We start from the raw sequence: 21,246 nt of genomic DNA on the forward strand, positions 1-21,246 counted from the left end.
AGCCTCGCAACTTGCTCTGCTCCCGCAATTGTGGTGACTGGGGCCAGGCAGACTCTCCTGGGGCCCTCGCCGAGAGCCAGGTAGTGCGGTGACTCGCCACCGTCGCCGAGGTTACCCCGTGAGTGTCCGCCCTCGGCAGAGCCGCCCCCTTCGTCACCGCGGGGAACTTCGTGCAGGCGGCCTGCCCAGCAGGTGGGCTGGGAGGAGGCGCAGCTCAGGCTCTTCCGCGGCGCGCGGAGTAGGTGAGTGGGGTCGCTCCGTTGGGGTGTGTGTGGAAGCGCTCCGTGACAGAACCACCAACCTGGTTCCCTCCAAAGTTTTACTCAGGACTTTGGGGGCGGGTCCGGGGGTGTTTACTCTGATGAAAGAGCCAGTTACCCGGACCCACTCCTCCCGGCCGGCCCGGCCTCCAACCCTAAGGCATACCTTCTGCTCCACCAGGGACCTCGGACCTCGCTGCAACCCTCTTCCTAGTCCTAGGACCCGTGTGAGGACCCGTGCCACCGCCCTCCCCTAGGAGCCTCTCACTGGGGCAGAAGAGGGCTACTGAGATACAAGACACAAACTTCCTTTGCACACAGCACAACTGCCTTTACAGTGTTTTAAAACAAGACGAGCGTACGCGAGTCATCGCGATTTCCTCAGGACACCCCTAGAGGCGGGGCCGAGTGGGGCGACTCGGGGCACAAATGAGTGACTTGGGGCGCAGTGTCTGGCTCCGGCCTGGGCTTAGCGGCTCAGGAGGAGCCCAGCGCGCCGACCCCGGTTCGGGAAAGGGTGCCCTGCGGTGGGAGGCGCGGGGTTCCTCGCACTTGGTTGGGCTCCTTGTTTCCGACCCCTCTGCCTCGCTGTCGCCAGGGTGCCCCCCCTTGGTGACCCGGCAGAGGGCGCCAGCGCCCAATGGTCGCGCGGGCCGGCAGAGGGAGGGGACTCGCCGAGCCTCCAGGTGAGGAGCACAGTGAATCACCCGGAGACGGGACCGCTCCTTGCTCTGAGAAAGGAGGCGGGGAGTGGTGGTAGCGCTGTGGAGAAGTCGGGCTGGCACCGTGGCGCTGTGGAGAAGTCGGGGCTGGCGAGCAGCTGTCGGCGGGAAGCGGTGATTCTGCCCAGCGGAGGGCTGGGGAAAGCTCGGGAAGGTGAGGAACGTCCCTCCACGCGGTGGCCAAGGGGCAGGGAACGCAGCATAGGGTTAAGGCTGGCGACGCTAGGACACGAGGTGCGCGCTCTTCTCCGGGGCCGGTGTGGGGTCAGTTTTACCACGGCGGGCTGGGAGGGCTGGCCAATCCCCGGGACGCGGCTGAGGGTGCTCCCAGCGGCCCGCAGGGTCCCCGAGCTTGGTAACAAAGGCGCTGCGCAGCCACTCCTCCCATCCACTTCCGTCCCGGCGCGCCCAGGCGCGCGCAGCCCGGAGGAGTCAACGAGGCCAGGGTTTCCCTTTGCCGAGTTTCGGGAAGTTAGCCCCGCAGCCCGTTACGCGGGGAGGAGGGGCGGGACAGGGGGCAGCCAGGCGTGCGTGTGTTCAGAACTGCGACATCGCCTGTTTCCTTTCCGGGCGAGTGGCGAGAGCCGCCGTGGCCCCAGTATCTCTCCTCCAGGTCCTAGGGTCGCGCGCAATTTTGAACTTCTAGCGCCGCGCGGGCCCAGTCTTCCCGCGGCCCACACCCCTCCCTGCAGATTCTGGACGCGTGCGGGCTCCCCGAAGGGAGTTGTTTAGTCCCAGGTGACTGCCAGCAGCCCCAGGCACCCTGAGCGGAGCTCCTGGAGGCGGTAATTGCATTACTGTGAGTTAGCGGCTGGCAGGCTCCAGTCCAGGCCGCAGTCTGGGTCAGGTGCGGGGTTAAGCACTCTGGCGCAGGCATTACAGCTCTGGTGAAGTCTGACAGTTCATTGCCATTGGAAGTTCCCAAGAAGGGAGAGGACTGCAGGGGAAATTAGGAGAGCTCCTTGTTTTCCACGAGTGTTGGTAACTGTACAACCCCCAGCACATGCACAAGTACTGACACTGAAATGGCAGGGCAGTCTCTCCTCTCCACCATGCGCCAGACATCACGGAGCTGGACGCAGAGAGGAGGTGCTGCTGAAGGGAAACCCAGGGTCCTCTGCTCAGGTGTGAAATATTATCCCTCCGTATCAATGGATAGAATTTATTTGTTTTATCTGCCGCCACTCCCTTCTCCTGTAGTAGGGAAAATGCAGAAACTGGTTTGTCTGAAGAGCCTAAAATACAAGAGGATCTTACAAGTACACTTTGGAAGGCTCGTCACCTTTCTTTCTTAAACCTCACAGTTTCCTCCAAAGGGGTTCGTTCTTTCTGTTACAATGAGGAAACTGAGGTTTAAAGATATTTATAGGATCCAGGGTCTGTCCTCCTCCAAAAAGTACTTCCTGTTTGCTCACCCCAGTCTTTGCCAAAGGGTGTTCCTGAAAAGTATTTTTGTGGATTGCTGATGGAAGAGTGGGGGTATTTGCTGTCACCCTAAGTTGGGTTTGATATTAGGCATTAGGGTTAGACTGACTCTTCACATATTGCTTGCTTTTGTTAGGGCCAGTGCCTCAAGTAAAACAATCTTAGTTTAATGCTTCGGGTATATGAAGACAATTAAAACCCTTAGAATTATCTGACAACTGCAAAGAGAGTCAGAAATAGCTGTCCTTTACTTTATGTGGTGTCTCCTTAGGCAGGTGGGCCTGGGGTTGGAACTCTACAAGCACTGAGCTCTGTTGCCTTCCCTGCCCCAAGGGCCTGTAGTTCCCACCCTGTTAAAACTGTGTGACTTTGCCATCTTCTCAATATGTGTTTAAAATTAAGTGACGTTTGCCTTGGAAATATGGCCAACCTTAACTGCCTGATGAGTTAAAACTCCAAAAATCCTTTTAGGCTTCTAAGAACATGGTGTTATTCACACACCTCTATCCGTTATCAAGCTCAAGTATATGGTATGGGACGTTGGTATTATCTTGCATGTACTTAAGGTGGAATGTTTAAGGAAATATGTTGTTTGAAGTCTGGAATGACAGTCTGTGACTTGGAATGTCCTAGTGCAGTGTCATCAGTTGTGGAGGTGGCGAGGCATGGTGACTGAGGGCAATCCTCTGAAGTCCGAACAGCCAGCTACAAATGCCATCTGCACCCTTTGTAGCTCTGTCATGTTGGGCAAATTGCTCAGCCTCTCTGAGCTTCAGTTTGCCCTTCTAAGATAGAGGTGATATAATAACTTCTGGTTTCAAGCTGTGTGGCTGCTCAACACATTTTCACTAATAACCATCCTATATAAGAAAGAGGTAATATGCAAATTGACCGTCACTCCAACACACAAGATGGTCACCCCCATGTGGACACAAGATGGCCGCCACAAGATGGTCTGCGGGGGACAGCGGTTGTGGGGGGACCAGGCCTGCAAGGGAGGGCAGTTGGGGGGGACCATGCCTGCAGGGGAGGGTAGTTGGGAGGGACGAGGCCTGCAAGGGAGGGCAGTTAGGGGTGATCAGGCCTGCAGGGAAGGACAGTTGTGGGGGGACCCAGGCCGGCAGGGGAGGGAAGTTGGGGGCAACCAGCCCTGCAGGGGAGGGCAGTTGGGGGGAACTAAGCCAGCAGGGGAGGGCAGTTAGGAGCAACAGGCCAGCAGGGGAGTGGTTAGGGGGTGATCAGGCTGGCAGGCAGAAGCAGTTAGGTAGGGGCAATCAGACAGGCAGGCAGTTGAGCGATTGGGTGTCAGCAGTCCTGGATTGTGAGAGGGATGTCCGACTAAATGGGCAGTCGGACATCCCTCGAAGGGTCCCAGATTGGAGAGGTTGCAGGCTGGGCTGAGGGACACTCCCCCTCCCCGTGCACAAATTTCGTGCACCTGGCTTTTAGTAGTGTTTATGAACAGACTCTTTTTCTTCCTTCCCTCAGCGAAAAAAGTGAAATGGTGGACACTTGTCTTGAGCTCCCTTTTCTTCTTCATTAACACTGCGGTGTAGTGCAGTTAGTGATTCTTTCTCGTCAGAAAGTGGTCGTGGTGATGGGGGCGGTTGGCAGTGATGGAAAACTTTGTCTAGTTGCCCAAGGAATTTACAAGGAACTGTAGAACTCTCCTCTGAGTTTTACAACTGTGTCATTTTGTGGCCACCCCTGCAGTCATTTCTCTTTCCTTTAAACTTGAAGCCAGTATTCTAATGACCAAGATGATAGGACTTAAAAAAACACACACAACCCAAATCAAACAAACTGGAGAAAAGGAAACAAGTATTCTCCTTGCTCATTTACTAGCCATTTATAACACTAAAGAAAATTATCAGCTTCTGTGAAAATTATGCTGGCAGTCTTGGTTTAAAGGTGAGCCACCAAATTGATAGCGAAGGGAGGAGAGTTTGAGATAATATTTCAAAAACATTTGCTCAAATAAAGTAAACTATGTGCGATCTGAAAATCGCTAAACTAACTTTTGGAAGGTGACAAAAAGACACATCTATGTTCAGTTAAGCGAAACTAGTCAACAGACAGTATAGCTATTTCATGTGTTACAAAACTGGAATGCTTTTCCGTTTAGCAAATACAGGTGGAAAAATGGTTTTCTTTTGATATGTCAAGTTGTTTTTGAAAGACCTTTTCCACTGCTGTTTTATAATTCTTGATTTTATTTTTGCATTTATCTTTTAAACAATCCTGGACTAAAGTACTGAAAATGTTATAATGTCCTTAAGCACCAACGGATCATGAAAGTTGTCACCAAGAAGTGCATAGCACTCAAGCACAGGGAGGGATTGCCATTTAAAGCCTATATCAGTTTTACACTTGGATGCAAAATATAGCTTTCTGCCACACTGGAAAATGAGCTGGTTGAGTAACCAAATGACAGTATGCAAAGGGTTAGGAGCAAGGTCCCTGCTTTTGTGCATCTCACTTCATTTGTAGGTACTTGTTGAGCTCCCACTGGGAAGAAAGCAGCTGCAGGGCATGCACCAAACCTGCCCTGGGTTGTCTCTTCCATTGTAGAAAGATGAACAGGCAGCTTGTTGAAGAGCATCTTGCATTCCCCAGCTGTTCCACAAACTTCTTCCCATATGGAAGAACTTGCCAGCTGCTGTGGCAACTGTACTTACATTTGCTGCTTTTGTGCAGTAACCAAAGAAGGTAAAAATCCAAACACCTTTGTTAAACTGTAGCCATTTTAAATAGTCTATTTGTTTTTGTTATGTCAATGGTATTCTAGATATAGTCTGTCAGGGGAGAAGGTTTAAAAATAAATGTCAGAATTAATATATTTTTCTGAATAAATTTTTTAAGGATAACCAACATGTATAGTTTTTCCATATTTAAAACCTAGGCTGCTTTTGTATTTCATTGACTAATCAAGAAGTGGGTCTAATATTAAAATTAAGCTGTGTGTTTTTTTAAATGGCCATATGAATCAGGTTTAGTGATACACATTTTTCTATTGCATGAAGTGTATAAAAGTTACAATGTGTGTCTAGACATTGCCTTTTTGTTTTCAGAAGATTAGGTTATTTTGCATTTGTTAGAGTTGGAGGTTAGAAGGTACTTTGTCCACACCCCTTGTCTTATCCATAAGAAAACTTGAGTTTCTAAGCAGTTTTCACTTATCCAAGGTGATTTGGCTCTTGGATTAATTGAGAGAATCTTTTGCTGAGTGTTTACAGTGCTGCAGGCCTGAAGAACTCTGTAGATAAGTAAGGGCTTAGGCCCAGCCCCAGAAGGACTCACAGCTGACAAACAACAGACTTAAATGAATAGCACCGGAGGGCTGACACAGAGGCAGCACTTTTGTGTGCAATTACCTCTTCAGGCACTTTTTTTGGTAATAATTTTGGTGGTGTAGTCTTGTCAGCTCAAATAAAATCTGAGTTACAAGTTGACATGCCAGTAAAAATCGAGAAGGAGAGTCTGGGTACAGAAAGAGAGAAGAAGCATTATGTGGTTTATCAAATTGTGAGTATTTGTACTGAAAAGAGAGGGCTTTGTGTTTTGCATGGAGACCCCGGTCCCTACCTCAGCCTCCCTGTCCCAGAACTCCCGCCCAGCTCTCTAATGTATTTTGCCCTTCTAATTAGTCTGAATGACTGTGAATAAATGATCTCTAGAAGATACAGCATAAATCATAGAGCTTTATGGGAATTCAGTCAGCTTCCATTCCTTTGTTCTAGAAGAGGTTATACAATAAGTCATAATCACTTGGACATGTGTAAGACCCTCTGACTCTAAGTCTCAGCTAATTCTTAGAGGCTCTTGAACTGGAAACTGCTGTTGCTTCAGATCCCCAGCTACTCACAGTTGCTGAGTTAGACCCACAATTTTAAACCCTTTAATCCCTTTTGGGCTCCATTTACACGTTCATGTATCTTTTACCTCATCTGTTTTGCACAGTGACATGAGATTTTCACAGTGTTTCAGCTTTCATTGGTTTTACTGGCATTTCCATTTGAGACTCAAGAACTCTGTTAGGCTCTCAGGGTTGATGGGCTCTGTTTTGCAGAAGTGGAAACTGAGGCTTGGCACCTAAGCACCTTGCCTGGGCTAGGATTAGCATGTAAGTCTGACTCAAAACTCAGCACTCTTGCAGCCAGGATCTCGGAAGGATCAACTTAAATCTAGAGAAGCTGAGTCACCTCCTTGCTGAGCTTCACTGTGCGTGTGGACGGCAGTGGTCCTCACTGGGCTCCTCACTGAGATAACTGTTTCTTATTATACTTCTTGTGCGTTTTACTAGTTCACTCATTGATCATGTTACGTTTTTAAGTCTTGGCTCTCCAGTGCAACTGCCAGCTTTCTAACACATGGACCCCTCCTTCCCATCGCACAGGCATACACACAGATACACAGAGGCCCAACAATGGCTATGGGATCCATTTTCCAGCCAGCACCTTTCAGAAGATGACCTCACATTTATTTCATCAAGGTGTTTATTCTTGGTTAATAGTTTGGAATGCTACACAATTCTTGATGGATGTCAGCTATAGATGGATGGTCAGAGTTTACTATTGTCTTTTCCACAAGGGGGACAGTTGAAACATGAGCCAACACCCCTTGGTAATGGGGACCATCCTGTCCCTTCAACATCGTGCTCAGTAGAGGTTAGAAACCTCTAAGAGGTGATGAGCTTTGTGGTGCAGTAGAGGGCCCTCCTGTTTTTAGGTCTTTTCTAATACTAGTTGTGCAGCCATTGTCCTGTTCCTCACACACACCCTGACAGTCCCCCTCCTGCCCCCTAACTTTGGCAGCTTCTTCCTCATTCTAAGACCCTTTATTATTTTCCCTCTGTCATGCTGCCCTGCCTGCTCCTTGTCTGTTGCTGCTCGCCCAGTCACCTCCTGGCAGTCATTGGTTTCAAGTGTCTTACGGATGGACGCTTTGCCTTGGATGCCCTTATCTCCATCTGTCATTGGTGTTTAATTGCTTTCCCCCACCCTCCAGCCTGCTTTTTGACACGGGGTAGGTTTTCCCACTTGCTGTTTTTTCTGTTCACTTCTGTCAGCTTTTCTTCTGGCTGATCGGGCTGTCCCTTTGTGCCTGCACTTTCCCTGCGTTTCCAGAATGTGTCTTGTGTCTTTGTTTTCTATCCAGGGCCCCTGCTCTTTCTTTCTCTCTTCCTCCCCACACCCCCTTTTTACCACTCTTATTTTTTTCACTGAGGTATAATTGACATATAACATATATTAGTTTTAGGTATACAGCATAATAATCTGATGATCTTTGTGTATATTGCAAAATGATCACCATAATAAGTCTAGTTAACATACATCATCACATACAGTTACAAACTTTTTTCTTGTGATGAGAACTTTTAAGATTTGCTCCCTTATCTGCTTTCAAATATATAATGCTTCCTCCCATTTTTGACAGTGCTTCTTAAGAAGTAGATCCTTTCTGCCTTATTTGTTCCTCTCAACAATTTGCAGGTGTGATCCGGAGCCAGTCCTGTTTGGCTGCCACTTGCACTGGGTATAATAATTAGGATAATACTCTGTCACAGTTTTTATTTAGAGGAAACTTTGCTTTTAAAAATACTGTTCTTTGGAATTGAAACTTGGATACACCAGTTTTGAAGCTGGTCAGGTCAGGGCATTTCAAAAGCCTGAACTTTGGGGAAAAGGGTTTGAAATTTATTTTGGCTTTCCTTTCACATGGCAGTACCTGGAAAGTAACTGAACCATGAGCTTGTTTTTGGATAACCTTTCCCTTGCAAATGGAAATTGTACACACACAGAGCAGAATTAACATTTTCTTCTTCTTATAAAAAAAATTTTATTTCTGAAAGATCTTGGGAGGCAGCTTGTACTTTGTGGCCACTCTGGCTTGCATGTAAGTTATGAGTGATTGGTTGTATTAACACTGTGCTGAGGCATTTGTTCCAGAGGCTCATCTGGGGTATCTATATATATAAAAGACTAAGTGTCCATCCAATGGTAGCTATGATGCGCACTGACCACCAGGGGGCAGACGCTCAACGCAAGAGCTGCTGAGCTGCAGTGACTTGGCAGTGGCGGTTCTTGGGTGATGCACCCTGGAACCAGAGAGGAGGGAGCCCGATTCCTCGCAGGGCCGCGCGTGGGTTATGTTGTTGCTGGGGCGCTGTCGGCCCTGAATCTGGTTTACTGCCCACTTGCATTTGTAGCAACTTTGCAGAGTGCCCTCTCACACTCTGGGACCCCTCGGGGGATGTCAGAGAGTGGGTTTCGGCCCAATCCCCGCAGGCCAGGCCGAGGGACCCCACCTGCCGGAGGGAACCCCATTCACTCCACAGATGCCCTTTGAGCTGTGTGGCCAGGGAGGGACCGCAGGAGGTTGGTTCCAGGGTGTGTCCAGCCCATCTCGCCCAGTCTCGCCCCACCGGCCACCTTCTAATTAATTTCCTTTCAATGTGCATGAATCCATGCACTGGGTCACTACTTTCCCAATAAGGATCCTGTGTCCATGAGAAAATACTGAAGAAATGTGAGAACTTTGATAAAGGAATCTTTATTTTTCTTTCCATAGCTTTGAACATGGAGGGGCACCCTCAGGGTCAGGATTGGAGCAGGTTGGCTATTGGAAGCAGTGGGAAAGGATGTTCTCAGCCTGCCTTGAGCCAGAGCGGCAGGGATAACATACAGACCTGGTGAGGCTCCAGCCAGAATGTTTGCCTTGAGATACTGGTCAATCCCACCTGGTACTTAATCACTGCATGGAAATTTCTCTTTTCTGATTTTTTTTTTTTTTTTTTGTGTGTGTGTGTATGTGTTAATTTACACCAAAGCCTTTTTTTTAAGATTTTTTTTTTTTTTAAATTGATGTTTAGAGAGAGAGGATGGGAGAGGGAGAGAAAAACATTGAAGTGAGAAAGAAACATTGATCGTCTGCCTCCTACCCACAACCCAGGCATGTGCCCTGAACAGGAATCAAACCTGTAACATGGGATGATATCCAACCAATGGAGCTACACTGGTCAGGGCTCTTCTTTTTTTAAGTTCTGAAAAAAGTGAAAAGATTGTTACCTGTGCCAAAATGGAATTTGGCTCTTGAACTTCCCAATTATGAGGGAGCCCAGTTGTCTTGCCCCAGTTAGTATAGACTTTAACTCACACAGAACAAGGATTCATTGTATCAGCAACATTCTTTAATTGGTATTTTAGCAGGATCTTGATGTGGTCACCAAGTTTAGTTGTCCATCTATAACAACATCAGAAGAAAGGTTTTTAAAGTTGGAATTATATAAAAACAAGAAAAGAAAGTAATCGCATAGACTATTCATTCATTTACTCTTTTATTCAGCAAACATTTGTTAACCACATGGTGAGTGCATGTTTGTACTGAAAATATAGAATGACCAAGAAACTAGAAACAGCAATTAGAAAGGATATATGCACCCCTATGTTCATAGCAGCACAATTCATCATAGCTAAGATTTGGAAACAGCCTAAGTGCCCATCAGCAGATGAGTGGATTAAAAAACTGTGGTACATCTACACAATGGAATACTATGCAGCAGTAAAAAAGAAGGAGTTCTTACCATTTACAACAGCATGGATGGAACTGGAGAGCCTTATGCTAAGTGAAATAAGCCAGTCAGAGAAAGATAAATATCATATGACCTCACTCATTTATGGAATATAATGAACAACATAAACTGATGAACAAAAACAGATCCAGAGACAGAGACACATTAATCAGACCATCAAACCTCAGAGGGAAGGTAGGGGAGGGTGGGGGTAAAGGGGAGAGATCAACCAAAGGACTTGTATGCATGCATATAAGCCTAACCAATGGACATAGACAACAGGGGGGTGAGTGCATGAGTGGGGAGGATAAGGGGAGGTAATGGGGGAATAAGGACACATATGTAACACCTTAATCAATAAAGAAAATTTAAAAAGTAAAAATAAAAAAAGAAACTATAGAACGAGTCCTGTCTCACGGAGCATACAATCTAGAGATGCCGGGGCTGACCAGCAGACCCTGAGTGATGGATGAATAGATTACTCTGACACACATTTCCGTGAAAGAGAAGGCTAAGGGACTGTTTGGCTTTAGAAACCAAAACAGCCTCGATTGCTTGCCTCATTAGGCTTTTATTGTAAAAGCAGCTTGAACTAAAATTAACCTCTAGATATAATCAGCAGGGTAAGTACCCTTGAGAAAGCACATGCTTTTACAAGGTTGGGTTTAAAGACAAAACATAGAGATTCCAGCAAAACACCCAGGGGCTCAGACTTTTTTGGAAAAGTCAAGGCAGGGGCTGCCACCTTCTGCAGGGTCCCCCTAAGAGGCCCCAACCTTTTGGAGAATCCTCCTTACAGACTTTCCAACCAAGTCCCATGCTTCCCTACATAGAGAGATATTTGTAATCACAAAAACATAGGACAGTGTCACCAGTATTGTGATGGAGGTATATTCCAGGAGTGAAGAGACACAGGATGTGATGGTGAGGGTGCTGAGAGCAGCATCATGGAGTGACTGTAACATATGCCAGGCCCTGTGCTGAGGGTTTGGCATGCTATACCTCTCTAATCAGCAGGATCGTATAAGTGGAAGCCTTGATAGGTTAAGTACCTCAAATGAGGTAAGGTAATAAGTAGAACCTAGGTTTTAATTCAGGTCCAAAGTCATAAACCTTATGCAGTAAATAAGATAAGGCATCAGTATCTTTCTAGGTTTATTTTCTTGCTTTGTCCATCTCCATCAGTAAATGTAATGAAGGAAGAAGGAAGCTGGAGGGCCTTGTTGTGTAAAGGATGTGCAGTAGGCATCTAGACTATGCCACTGTCATATAAAGGATATACAGTTCACTGTTGAACAATGTGGGTGTGGGGTGCTGGAACCTTGCACAGTCCAAAATCCGACTATAACTTTTGACTCCTCAGTCATCCCTCAGTATTTGTGAGGGATTGATTCCAGGACCCCTGTGGATATCAAATCCATGGTTGCTCAAGTCCCTTATATAAAACTAGAGGCCCAATGCACGAAGATTTGTGCAAGAATAGGCCTTTCTTCCCCTGGCTGCCAGCACCACCTTCGCTCAGGGCCAGAGCCGCCTTCCCGCTTTCGCTCCGGCCCAAAGCTGCCTTCTGTCTCTCGCCTTGTCGTGTCAATTTGCATATTCCTTCCTTATTGGCTGTGGGCGCTGCCATCTTTGTTGCAGAGTTATGGTCAATTTGCATATTCTGTCTTTATTAGAGCCTGGCTGGCATGGCTCAGTGGTTGAGTCTCAACCTATGAACTAGGAGGTCACTGTTTTATTCCAGGTCAGCACACATGACCAGGTTTACAGCCTCCATCCCTAGCAGGCAACATGCAGCAGGCAGCCCATCGATGATTCTCTCTCATCATTGATGTTTCTATCTCTCTCTCCTTCTCCGAAATCCATAAAAATATATATTAAAAAATTATTATAAAAAACAAAATATAAAATTGTATGTAGAACAATGCATACAGTTGGCCTTCCACATCTGCAGGCTCCCATCTGCAGATCAAAAGTACTGTTTTCCAACCAAAGTTTGTTGAATCTGAAATGTGGAAACCTTGGGTATATGGAAGGCCGACTATATTTATGGAAAAAAATCTGTACACAAGTAGACCCATGCAGTTCAGACTGTTTGTTCAAGGGTCAAAGGTACATGGGCATCTAGTCTAGACAGTGACTTTGAGTCTGTAATTAAGCATTTTCTCGGAGGATCCTTTATAGTCAGTATTTTGCCAACTGTATTTCTAAAGAAGCTTTCTTTTCCCTTTGCTAAGCTTTGCAGAAACTGCCAGGCTCATTGTCACCCAGGAGGGCCTGTACCCCACAGCTCTCTGCCTCTTTTCTTGGTGCATTGCATTGTAGCCAATAGCCTCTGGTTTCTGCCTTGCTTGTTCTCATCTGTTTGGGTGAGGAAACAGGCCCATTGGAGGGAAGAATAACTTCCTCATCAAGCAGAAGCTGGTCAGTGCGCACTTTACCAGCTCTAAGTCTCCTCTTCACATCCAGCAAGGTGTAGCCAACCTTCTCTTATCTCCCGTTTTCTGCCTTATAAGGATTGCAAGTCTATATTTCTGGTCAGACCCGTTGGGATTGTAAGAAGAGGCTCAAAAGGGAAGCAAGATCCTGCCTTCTTCCTGAGGGAACCAGTGAGGACAAGGGGTGGCTTTCTTCAGGGTGAATCACTCTGTGGCTGAAGAAGAAACTTTGGGAAGTATGTACTGCTTTAGGGCTGTGTCTGTATGTCTTCATTCAGATGCAGCTCTTTTTTATCTGGGTGTGACCCCATCCAGAATTGAACCTGGGACCCTTCAGTCTGAAGGCCAACACTCTATCCACTGAGCCAAACCAGGGAGGGCAGATGCAGCTCTTGATAGCAGTGTAAGTAGAAAGACAGACCTCTACCCCTGAATTGTGGCTACATGAGGAAATCCCATGATTGAAAATTTGGAAGTAAACATGCCTTTCTTTAAAGACTGTATTTTCTTTTAGTTCATTGGATTTTAAGTCCAAAATCTCTAAGAATAAGGCTAAGTACCTGCATTTCTGGAAAAAAAAAATATGCCAAGAGTTCAAGTTTAGAGAGAATTTACTTCAAGCAACATTAGATCATTTCCATTCCATTTCTAAAAATGAATTTAATGTAAGACTTTTAAATAAGATTACATATGTGTGTGTGTGTGTGTGTATGTTTCATTTTGATCTCAGAATTATCCAATTATAATTATCTGTTAAAAAAATCATCATTATATACTTCTGATACTGATTTTATAGGAAAAAACATATTACATGCTTGACAAGAAAATTATATGGTAGAAAAATGTTTTGGTTGATTATATAAACCCAACATCTGTGTGTTTTAAAAAAAAAGACTTCCTCATCACTTAAAAAAAATAAAAGCTGTCATCTTGTGTCATGTTTTCTATACTTGGTTCTCACAGTTACAGTTTGGAAGAAAACACAAGTTAGTGACAGCAAGCAGTGAAAGCACTTTTTTTTTCTATGAACAAATTAGTTCCATCTCTAATGTCTAGGCTTCTAAAAAAAAATACTCAGAGGAAACTGCAAACTTGTCGAAAACTTCTCACTTTCATTTTGAGCACAGATACTGGTTCTAGGTTTAAATAGTAATATTCTTCATCTGATTATAGAAATACTAATCTTTATAAACCCACGCATATTTCTTTTGCCCCATAACCATAGTTTCCAATATACATTTTCTTTGCCAGCATTCCCCATTGCAGTTAGAAGTTGGCTTTAACAAGTTAAGTGCTATGTTTGCATAAACAACACCCAGACCTTTTTCTTCTCCAAGCCTTTTGTTTTGTCCTCTTGGTTGCCAAATTCTCATGGATTGCTGATAGTTACCTAAGAATGGCTTTTCTGTTTCATCCTATATTTTCCAAGTAGTTTTCTCATTGTTTTAGATTCTAGGGGCAACTGGGGAGAGTTAATGAGCTGTGGAAGAGTTGCCTCCCATTGCTTTTAGGCTTACCTAATGAATTAGCTATCATCACCAAATATGAGGATGCCTGAGGGTTGAATATTTTTAGTTTCAGGATAGATAGGAGGGGGGAGACAGTTGAAAAGATAAAAAGATTTCATAGTATAAGATAATTTTTCTCTTTAAGAGGCTTTTTCTATTATTGTTATTGTCATTATCATTACTTGAAATATCATTAGTAGTCTGGTGGGACAAATAGCTCTTGCTAAGAGTAATACCTTTTTAACGATGAATACTGAAGTTTCAGTTAAAGTACAATGAAAATGATTCCTCATGAATAGCCATTGCTTATGCAGGTTTGTAGATATTTCTGAACACATTTATGTGCAGGGCACTCTCTTGGTCCCTTTCACATTTCTGATGTCATTTAATCACTACTACCATGTGAGTAGTGTTATTCCAAATTCATAGAGAAACACTTTTGAGGCTCATGGAAATGAAGTGACTTGGCAAAATCATTTATCTAATGGGTGACAGGATTGAGATTCAAATTGAGATCCTCCAACTCTAAAGTCATGTCCACTCCCCAGTGCACTAAGCTGATAAATAAATGGTGGTGATATCACATTGAAGGTCACACATGTATTAGGGGATTTTAGAAGTACAGCTTGAAGCTAATGTAATACAATTTTAAGAATAAAACTATCAAATTGGGGTTGGAATTTTTAGTGCTTTTTAGTGCATGTTAGGTTTGGAGAATAGGATTTAGTATTTACCTGCTTTTTGGTAAATGAATTGATTGTCCCACTTCTGTGTCCAACTTGTGAAATCAGTTTTGTTCTAATATGTGTATCCTCCAAAGGCCACTGCCCCTTCCCTCCTCTCCCTTTCCCTTCCTATCTTTTCTTTCTTTTTCTTTTCTATCTCTCCTTTCCTCCCTCTCCCCCTCCCTGTCACTTCCTCCTCCCCATCTCCTTCCTTTCTTTTCTTTTCTTTCTTTCTTTCTTTCTCCTTTCCTTCCTTTTTTTTTTTTTTTTAAAAAAAAAACAAAAAACAACAACACAGCTTTATTAGGGTATAATGTTGCCGTTGTTTTCTTTTAGCGGGGTTTTTAGATAATGCTTGGGCCAATGTTAAGCCAAAATTTTTTAATTTCTAGGGCTTTTTGATATAGTATTGGCTGAGTTACTCAAACTAATTTTTGTTACTACACTTCTTTATTACTCTCAGGTAAACCTTTTCAGTAATAGTTTGTGAAATTTTGAGTTTTAAAAACTAATGGTTGCTGACACAATATTGAGTACATAAATCCAAAAAGTAGAAAAATAGTAGCTTGATATTGAACAGTTTTCCCCCTTCAGTTTTCTCTTGACTTTCTATATTAATAGGAGGAACCAAGACTATAATCACTCAAAATATCTTTCACTGAAGTATGTTCTCTTATAGATGAGGAATTAAGGCTTAAAAAGCTCCAAGGCCCTGGCTGATTTTCTCAGTGGTGAGCATTGGCCCTCAGACCTCAGGTCATGTGTTTGATTCCCTGGTACCTCGGTTGCAGGCTTGATCCCCCATATGGTCAAGGTGCTTGAGGGGAAGCAACCAATCCATGTGCCTTTCTCACCTCTCTCTCTCTCTCTCTCCCCTCCTCCTCCGCCTCCTCCTCCCTTCCTCCCTCCCCCTCTTCTCAACACTCCTGTTTTTAAAAAAACACGAATGGAAAAAATACCCTAAGGCAGTGGTCGGCAAACTGAGGCTCGAGGGCCACATGTGGCTCTTTGGCCCCTTGAGTTTTTAGCAAAGGCCAGCTTAGGAGTACTCTAATTAAGTTAATAACAATGTACCTACCTATATAGTTTAAGTTTAAAAAATTTGGCTCTCAAAAGAAATTTCAATCGTTGTACTATTGATATTTGGCTCTGTTGACTAATGAGTTTGCCGACCACTGCCCTAAGGTGAGGAGTAAAGAAAAAAAAAAAAAAGCTCCAATGAAAAATTTTTCTGTAAGATCATAAAGGAAGCAGGTAACAGGGTCTGGCCTAGAAATCATATCTTCTAATTCCTAACCCTGTTTTTTCACTCTTGATTTGATTGAGTCAGTAATAAGTGATAGAGATTTTCCAATGGGATCTTTTAAAAAGTTAGTTATGGTTATTTATGATGTATCATAATTTAAAACTTCATTATAAAGCTGTCCAACTTCCTCCTTTCTCTATAAATCCATTATGACATCTAAGGCAACAGCTCTTAGAAGAATGTAAATTACCACCATAAATAAAGTAAAGCTCTTCATCGAGGGTTAGAAGGAAAAGTATTGGCTGGTGTCTCAGAATTTTCAGTGACCGAAATGGAGGAGATACCAGCATACTTTGTTGAAGATTTTGACCTTCCCCATCCTTATTTGGAGTATTCAAACAGATGTGCTAAATAGTTAATCTCTCCACTAGGAGTGTTCACATTGACTAGTCAGTGCTGGGAGTAAGGAAACTAATGTGGTTTTTTTTTTGAGCATGCATTATGTGTTAAGCTATGTATAAGGCATTGTCTACATGTTAACTGACTATAGCTCTTAGCAGAGTTCCATAGATGAGTACCTTAATCTCAAGGAGTTTAAGTCTGGTGGGGCTGGTGTTATTTCCAGGTCTGTAAGGTGAATAAGTGCCGTCTTTCAACTCTACCGTTTCTAAATTCTGTGATTTATTTCTTTATTTTTTTTAGCTTTCCTGAAAATACCTTCTCCTCTAATCCCTAGTTAGCCTGGAAGCCAGACAAAAGAGCATTAGATGACACCAGTAAGAAGTGAGAAGAAAAATTTCCCAAAAGTTGACCTCCTGACTATCAATTGTCTACTCATTATGGGTAGTTTAGAACAGTGCTTCTCAAATTTTAATGTGTATGCAGATCACCTGGGGATCTTGTTCAAGTTTTTATATATTTGCTGATCTTTTGTCTGCTTGTTCTATTTGTTGTGTTTAATATATTGAGAGGGCAGTGTTAAAATATGTGACTATTCTTGTGAACTTTTTGTTTTTGCATTTTTTGCTTCTAGTATTTGGAAACGTGATTGTTAAAATGAATAGATGCTTAGGATTCTTATGTCCTCTTGATGAAGTGAACACTTTATCATTATGAAATGAGCTTTATACTAGATGATATTCTTTGCTCTAAAATATCTTTGTCTGATATTAATAAAGGAACTTTAGCTTTCTTTGGATAGGTGTTAGTATGGTATCTCTTTATTCATAATTTTACTTTTAACCTATTTATGTCTACTATATTAAAGTGCATTTCTTGCTTATATACTGCCTAGTAAATAGTAGGGTCTTACTTTAATTTTTACAATATGGCAGTTTTTATCTTTTAATTGCAGGTATTTAGACCATTTACATTTAATGCAATTATTGGTAAGATTAGTTTGAATTCTATCCTCTAGCTATTTTTCCTGTGTTTTATCTTCTTGTTTTCTACTTTCTTTTGTATTAGTTGAGTATTTTTATGATTCCATTCTTTCTCTTTTGAGTGGTATTAGCTATATATTTTTGTGTAGTTATGTTAGTGGTTGCTTTAGGATTTAAAGTATGCATCTTTAATCACAGTCTACCTTGGGTGATGTTATACCACTTTATATATAGTATAAGAACCTTCCTATATAATAAAGAGCTAATATGCAAGTGGTCATCAAGCCCTCACACCGTTAATGGCTCACACTCAACACTGGGGAGAGAGAAATAGGGACCAGCTAGGCACAAATGAGCTAGCAAGAGAGGAATGGGGACCAGCCAGGCACAAATGAGCTTGCAAGAGAGGAATGGGGTCCAGCCAGGCACAAATGAGCTTGCAAGAGAGGAATGGGGACCAGCCAGGCTGTGGCTTGGGAGAGGGACAAGCCGCCCACTGCAGGGTTCTGGGTGCCAGCGGCTGCGCCTGTGGCCCAGCCTGAGAGAGGGACAAGCACCACGCCCTGCGGTCCTGGGTGCCAGTACCTGCAGCTGCGGCCTGGGAGAGGGACAAGCCGCCCGCCCCGCAGTCCCAGGTGCCTGTGGCTGCGGCCCAGCTGAAGCCGTCTGCCCACAGTCCCCTGCAGCTGCAGCTGGCCCGGGCGAAGCCGGCCTGGGTCCTGGGTACCTGTGGCTGGCCAAAGGGAAGGAATCCTGGGTCCTGGGTGCAGGGCGAGGCAGAGGCCAGCCGGGGAGCAGTGAGGGGCAACCAGTAGGGGAGCAATTAGAGGCAATCAAACAGGCAGGCAGAGGTGGTTAGGGACAATCAGGCAGGCAAAGGTGGTTAGGGGCGATCAGGCAGACAGGCAGGCGAGCGGTTAGGGGCCAGTGGTCCCAGATTGCAAGAGGCAGTCGGACATCCCCCGAGGGGTCCCAGATTGGAGAGGGTGCAGGCCCGGCTGAGGGACCCCCCCATGCATGAATTTCGTGCACTGGGCCTCTAGTATAATAATAAACTTCCATTTTGACCTTTGTATTATTTTTGTCATACATTTTACTTTTACATATGTAATTAACTCCACATAAATTGTTATTATTTTTGTTATAGAAGTCACTTTCTTTTAAAGAGTAAATTATATATTTACTTAGATAATTGCCAATTTCAATCTCTTCATTCCTTTGTGTATATTCATGTTTCTACTTGATATAATTTTCCTTCTGCTTAAAAGGACTTCCTGTAAACATTTCTAGTTTGCACGAATGCTGATGATGTATTCTTTCTACTTTTTATGTCTGATAAAGTCATTATTAGCCTTAATTTCTGAAAGATATTTTGATTGAATAAAGGATTCTAGATTGATAGTTTTTTTTCTTTCAGTTCTTTAAAGATGTTGCTTCACTGCCTTTTCACTTGCATTGTTTTTGACATTAAATCTGCTTTGTCATTCTTATCTTTGTTCCTCTCTGATGTATCCTTTAAACTGTGCTTTTAAGATTTTTTTTATCACTGGTTTTGAGCAATTTGATTATATGTGTCTTGGATGTATTTTTCTTTGTGTTTCTTGTGCTTGGGGTTAGTTGAACTCCTTGTTTCTTTGGATTTACATTTTTATTGTTTGGAAGTTTTTCAGCCATTATTTCTTCAACTATTATTTTCTGCCTTCATCCCCAGGGTTTCAATACATGTATACACATGCTCTGCTCATTTTTATAAACGATTTTCTTTGGTTTTTCATTTTGGATATTTCTATTGCTATATCTTCAAGATCTCTATTCTTCCCTTCTGTGATATCTGCTCTGCCATTTATCCAGTCTATTTTTTTAAAATTTTCTTATCCAGTGTATTTTATATATATATAATTGATTTTAGAGAGGAAGGGAGAAGAAAGAGAGATAGAAACATCAATGATGAGAGAGAATCATTGATTGGCTGCCTCCTGCATGCCCCCTACTGGGGATTGAGCCCACAACCATAGGCATGTGCTCTTGACCGGAATCAAACCCAGGATCCTTCAGTCCCCAGGCCGATGCTCTATCAACTGAAGCAAACCAGATCAGGCTGCAGTGTATTGTTTATCTCACACTGTAGGTTTCATCTCTAGAAATTTAATTTATATTTTTATATATTCACATCAGTACTTAAAATCTTGAATATCCATCCCTGTCTACTGATTCTATCATATCTTAATTCTGAGTCTGTTGCAAATAATTGACATTTTCCCTTATTATAGATTTCTCTTTCTTGCTACTTTGCATGCCTAATAATTTTTGATTGGATGCCAGACATTGTGAGTTATTTTCTTGGGTTCTGGTTGTTTTTGTATTACTATAAATATTCTTGAGCTTTGTTTGAGACATAGCTATATTAGTTGGAGACAGTTGATTCATTTGAATCTTGCTTTTAAGCTTTGTTAGGTGGGACTGGAGCACTGCTCAGTCTGGGGCTAATTATTAGCTTACTTGAGACAAGATCTTTCTGAGACCTAATGCCCCTGAATGATGAGGTTTTCTAGTTTATCTGATGGGAACAGTACTATTAGAACCAATCACTGTTATCTCTAATCCTTTCTGGTATTTAATACCCCTCCCCCACCCCTCCAGCCATAGGTAGTTTACTCACATACATGCACTGGTCAAATACTCAGCTAAATACTCAAGGGTGACTTTCTATAGATATCTAGAGTTCTCTTTGTGGAGCTCTCTCCTCTGTCCTCCAAACACTAGTTGCCTTGTCCTCCCCAGACTTTCAGCTCTGTATCATTACCAGGGAATCTGCTGGACTCTTTTAGGGTTCTCCCTCCCCTTGTCTTGGCTAGTAAATCATTAAAGCAATAAGCTGGCACCATCATAGGCTCATTTCCTTTGCTTCCTGATGTTCTGTCTCCTGAAAAGCATCCTATCTAATAAAAGAGTAATATGCAAGTTAACTACCACTCCGCTACACCCACAAGCCACGCCCACCAGCCAATCAGGAGCAAGTATGCAAATTAACCCAACCAAGATGGCTGTGGCCATGGAGCGAGCAGGAGGCTTGGGTTTCCCAGTAATGGAGGAAGCCAAGCTTTCCGCACACCCTGGCCGTCCTAGGCCTCCACTCAAGGCTACAAACTTTCAATTATAGAAGATAAATAAATCCCAGATACCAGGGCCTCTGCTTGGGTCACTGGGGGGCATGGCCGGCCTGCAAACCACCACAGGCCCCTCCCCCAGACTGCTCCACACCCCAAGGGAACCCCCACCCTGATCTGGAACACCTTTCAGGGTAAACCAGCTGGCCCCCACCCATGTACCAGGCCTCTATCCTATCTAATAAAAGAGTAATATGCAAATTGACCATCACTCCAACACTCAAGATGGCTGCCCCCATGTGGTCAAAGATGGCTGCCCCCATGTGGACACAAGATGGCCACCACAAGATGGCCAGCAGGGGAGGGCAGTTGGGAGGGACCAGGCCTGCAAGGGAGGGCAGTTGTGGCCGATCAGGCCTGCAGGGAAGGGCAGTTGGGGGGGACCCAGGCCTGCAGGAGAGAGCAGTTGGGGTGACCAGGCCTGCAGGGGAGGGCAGTTAGGGGAAAACAGGCTGGCAGGGGAACAGTTAGGCATCAATCAGGCTGGCAGGGGAGTGGTTAGGGGGTGATCAGGCTGGCAGGCAGAAGCGGTTAGGGGCAATCAGGAAGGCAGGCAGGCGAGCACTTGGGAGCCAGCAGTCCTGGATTGTGAGAGGGATGTCCAACTGCCCGTTTAGGCCCAATCCTACTGGGATCGGGCCTACACGGATAGTCAGACATCCCTCGAGGGGTCCCAGATTAGAGAGGGTGCAGGCTGGGCTGAGGGACACACCATCCCCCTGTGCACGAATTTTGTGCACCAGGCCTCTAGTCTATATATATAAAAGGCTAAGCAACCAGCCAACTGGCCAACTGGCCTGTAG

General features: G+C 44.2%; 1 long non-coding RNA gene across 1 annotated transcript in view; it reads left to right on the forward strand.

Moving 5' to 3' along the window:
* The first annotated feature begins 682 nt into the window (after positions 1–682).
* Positions 683–21,246, forward strand: part of LOC308253427 — a 94,296-nt gene continuing 73,732 nt past the window's right edge. The window contains exon 1 of the long non-coding RNA XR_013961131.1: positions 683–1,136. This is a non-coding gene — a long non-coding RNA (uncharacterized lncRNA). The remainder of the gene's footprint in view (positions 1,137–21,246) is intronic.

Source organism: Plecotus auritus, assembly GCF_963455305.1.
Source record: "Plecotus auritus genome assembly, chromosome: 1".
NCBI lineage: Eukaryota > Metazoa > Chordata > Mammalia > Chiroptera > Vespertilionidae > Plecotus > Plecotus auritus.